The sequence below is a fragment of the Oncorhynchus masou genome, chromosome 8 (genome assembly GCF_036934945.1).
Source record: "Oncorhynchus masou masou isolate Uvic2021 chromosome 8, UVic_Omas_1.1, whole genome shotgun sequence".
In the NCBI taxonomy this organism is placed as follows: domain Eukaryota; kingdom Metazoa; phylum Chordata; class Actinopteri; order Salmoniformes; family Salmonidae; genus Oncorhynchus; species Oncorhynchus masou.
This window is the reverse complement of record NC_088219.1, coordinates 41,899,269-41,903,778: the sequence shown is the minus strand read 5'-3', so window position 1 is coordinate 41,903,778 and position 4,510 is coordinate 41,899,269. Positions and strand designations below refer to the sequence as shown.

Sequence of the window (4,510 nt, the reverse complement as noted above, 5' to 3'; positions counted from 1 at the left end):
AGCTGGGTTAAAGGCACTGCACTGATAAACACACGTAATAACATTTATAATACATTGCATTGATTTGCTTAATGTTGTGCACCTATACAGTTAGCTCTCGAGGTAAGCAAAGGTTAATCATTCATTAGTCAAATCAACTGTGTTACACTGGTCAATTGTCTAGCGGTCTTGGATGTGCCTGTACATAGATAAATGCTATATGGCATTAACAGTGGGGTCTGCATTTAACCCCCCCTTCATGTAATTGATTGAAGCCAGAAATCAGAAGAATAACCAGATGCTACCGCTGCTTGTCCCGCCGAACTGCGCCCCATATACCCGTGACTCGGAAAGGACCCTCTTTCTTCTCCTATCGAGGACCTCGGACACCGAGGCTGACGGGAGGCGTACAGAAGACCAGTAGGCAGCCATTTCACCACCACCCAGCTTGTGTCCCATTAAACTAGAGTGATTTATATTCAGAGGGAAGAACACGGGACACAAACAATCAATCTCCAGGTGGCGAGTCAGTCAGACAGACGGGAATATGATAATGCATTGACTGTTGAAAATAGTTGGTCCTGTATTTGTTGTGGGTCTGTAAGGCACTGTGTTAGCGCTGGAGGGACAGGCAGCCAGAGAGTCGCGCTTCCAGACTGTGGGTTCAGTGACTCTTGGTCTTCGCTCAGCGGTCGGGTTCCCCTCAGTTTCCTCCAAGGGGTGGGGCTGTAGGCGGGGGGTGGGGGGAGGAGAGGGGGCTCATGTCGCTGTAGCCCGGGGGAGGAGGGCGACGTCTTCTCCCCATGTCCAGCAGCTCTTCATCCTGAGGATGAGGAGGACACAGTGACTCGCTGATAATCTCAGGCTTAAAATGATAAGACGGCACAGGTTCTAAAAATGTCCTCTTATTTTACACGTCACGAGTTATCGAGTTAAGAAAAGGCATGAACATTCAACAGTGTGTGGCTCAGTTGGTAGAGCAGGGTGCTTGCCACGTCAGGTTGTGGGTTCGATTCCCACGGGGAACTAGTACAAAAAAAAGGACCCAGACTGTAAACTGTAAGTCACTCTGGATAATAGCGCCTGCTAAAATGACTCAAAATGTAAACCCTTCACCGCACCGTGTCCGCAGTCTCCTCCCCCTCGGTGGTGTGTTCGCTGTAGTGATTGGACAGCTCAAAGTCTGAGTAGGCACTCTCCACCGCCTCCTCCTCATAGTCTGTGGGGTAGTCGGACTCCTCTGAGATAGGGAAGGGTAGTGGAGGGGGAAGCGTGGCGGGGCGGAAAGAGAGATGGAAAAGGTGCACAAAGAGAAAGGCGGTGAGGAGGGGACAGGGGTGATGAAAGAAGAAGGAGGGGTGTGTCATAGGAACTGTCATAGCTGCATATGAATCATCATTTAACCAAAACAAATGCATCTGCTAAGTGAGTGTGGCTGCATTCACAGAGCCCAAACAATAGTCTACAACAAGCAAGGAGAAAGACAAGATAGAGAATAAGCTCATCTTTCCCAGGAGAGGAGGCAGAGTGCCAAACCCATGACAGAGAGGAGGGGGTGAAAAGCTAGCAGAGCGGCATCAGAAACATAAATATTCAATTGCTCCAGCTGTGACGGTAACAGGAAGGTCAACAGCTATTGGCTCACAGGCTCTTCCCAGCTTACAATAGAAAAAGGCCCTTTCCAGTTAAACTAACACAGTTACAGCTTTTCCCCTCTCTTGTTGCCAAATATCTGGGGTCCCAGAGGTCATGTGTCTCGTTGTGATAGGCCTACAACTTATAATGCCAGTTTGACCTCCACAGCACTCTGCTGCTCTATGTGCAGATCAGATCATCTGTCTGTCTCACCGTCGACCAGAGCTGGTTTGGCCAGCTCGATGCGGGACACGATCTCTGCCAGGTCAGTGAAGGAGGCATTAGGACAGGTCACAGGTCCCTGCAGAACACATAGGACAGACAGCACACTGGTATCATACAGAAATCATTCACAATAATAGCATTAAAATACACATTTGTACATTATCTAGTCATGACCATCCATTCTGGTCTGGATTTTATTACTGTTCTGGTTAGCGAGTGTATCGCTGTCGTGGTTTTGTTTTTCCGACCAACGGTTATTTGATCATCTATTGTCGCCCTGATGTCTGAGGACCTCGTCAACCTGATACCTGCTGCTTCCAGCCTGGTCTGTCTCTCTCTGTCTGGTACAGTTGCCCCTGCCTATCTCTCTCTGTCTGGTACAGTTGCCCTGCCTATCTCTCTCTCTGTCTGGTACAGTTGCCCCTGCCCATCTCTCTCTCACCTGGTACAGTTGCCCCTGCCCTATCTCTTTCTGTCTGGTACAGTTGCCCCCTGACTATCTCTCTCTTCTGGTACTCTTTGTTCTCTCTCTCTGTCTGGTAAGTTGATCACTGTTCTCTGTCTGTCGTACAGTTGCCCCTGTCTGGTACCCCCTGCTCTCTCTCAATGTCTGGTACAGTTGCGCCCTTCTCTTTCTTGTCTTACAGTTACCCCTGCCTTCTCTCTCTCTGTCTGGTACAGTGGACCTTAATCTCTCTGATCTGTCTGGTACAGTATGCCCTGCCCTCTTCTCTCTGGTACAGTTACCCTGCCTCTTCTCTGTCTGGTACAGTTGCCCCTGCCTATCTGAAAATGTCTGGTTACTTTTTCTGTCTGGTACAGTTGCCCCTGTGATCTCTCTCTGTCTGGTACAGAAACCCCCAAATGTCTGGTACAGTTGCCCCAACCCAACAGTTGCCCTGCCTATCACAGTTGCCCCTGCTATTTTTTACTGATCTGCTGTTGGACTACTTGATTTGTGACTCTTTGGTCAAATGACATAAGTGATCACTGTGCTATTGCCTGTGTGAGAGATGGTCAAAAAGCGAAAAAAAAAACTGGAAGCGGTTCGATATTCAATGTTTTTTACATTTATATTTAGCATTGAATGGAATGGAATTAATCCCTGATGTTGAACTAGCCGTTTCTTCCTTCCATGTTGGAAGGTGGTCCTGTGTGGCTCAGTCGGTAAGCATGGCGCTTGCAACGCAAGCGTCCTGGGTTCATTCCCGCTGGGACCACCCATATGTAAAAGTAGTGGCCCCAGCCGACTTGTAAGTCGCTTTGGACAAAAGCGTCTGCTAAATGGGATATATTATTATTATAACGCAATAGGCCCCTTAAAAAAAGGATTACGGGCAGAGAGAATGATGATGACACTGTTCTTAATTCAAGTGGTAGTAGTTTATCTTTTGCTTTTCAAAATGCCCAAAGAGCATTTACCACAATGAACAGAATCTGTATGATTTGAGGCTGGTTCTGAATCCTGGAAACAAAATGCACACGATATTTTTATTAACGGCATAAGGCTTCTTTTCCTCTTTCTTTCTTTTCTTTTTCTCTGCTACGATGTACATTACTGGTGGCTTTAGATTTAATTTAACCTTTATTTAACTAGGAAATTCAGTTAAGAACAAATTCTTATTTACAGTGGCGCCCTACCCCGGGCCAAATCCTAACCGGACGATGGGACAATTGTGCGCCACCCTCTGGACTCCCAATCATGGCCTGTTGTGATACAACCTGGAATCGAACCAGGGTCTGTAGTGATGCCTCTAGCACTGAGATGCAGTGCCTTAGACCGCTGCGCCAGTTACACAGTGCATTCGGAAAGTATTCAGCCCCCTTGACTTTTTTTGTTGTTGAGACGTTACAGCAAAATAAAACAATCCTCAATCTACACAGGTCAAACCCCATGATGACAAAGCAAAAATCAGAAATACCTTCACATAAGTATTCAGACCCTTTGCTATCAGACTCAAAATTAAGCTCAGGTGCATCCTGTTTCCACAGATCATCCTTGAGATGTTTCTAGAGACAGATTGCAGTCCACTTATGGTAAATTCAGTTGATTGGACATGATTTGGAAGGGACACACCTGTCTATATAAAGAGGTCCCAGAGAGACAGTGCATGCCACAGCAAACACCAAGCCATGAGGTCAGAGAAAGTCAGAGAGAGCGAGAGACAGAGACAGGATTGACAGAGACAGGTGAAGAGTGAGACAGAAACATTTCTGCAGCATTGAAGGTCACAGAAGAACACAGTGGCCTCCATCTGGAAGAGAGAGGAACCACCAAAGACTCTTCCTAGAGCAGGCAGTCTGACCACACTGAGCAATTGGGGGAGAAGGAGTTGGTCAGAGAGGTGACCAAGAACCCGATGGTCACTCTGACAGAGCTCCAGAGTTCCTCTGTGGAGATGGAGAACCTTCTAGAAGGAAAAGAGATCTCTGCAGACTCACCATGGTAGAGTAGCGCTCAGAGAGTTTGCCAGAAGTTCCCTAAGAGACTCAAACCATGAGAAACAAGATTCTCTGGTCTGAGAGACCAGAGATTCAACTCTTTGAGGCTGAATGCCAAGCATCACGTCTGGAGGGAACCTGAGCACCATCCCTACGAGACAGTGAAGCATGGTGGTGGCATCATCATGCTGTGGGGATGTTCTTAAGTGGTAGGGACTGGGAGACTAGT

The 4,510-nt window shown here is 47.4% G+C and overlaps 1 pseudogene; it reads right to left on the bottom strand.

Annotated features, from left to right (window-relative positions):
- Positions 1 to 503: 503 nt before the first annotated feature.
- The window catches only part of LOC135544677 (patatin-like phospholipase domain-containing protein 7), a 51,872-nt pseudogene continuing 47,865 nt past the window's right edge, over positions 504 to 4,510 (bottom strand).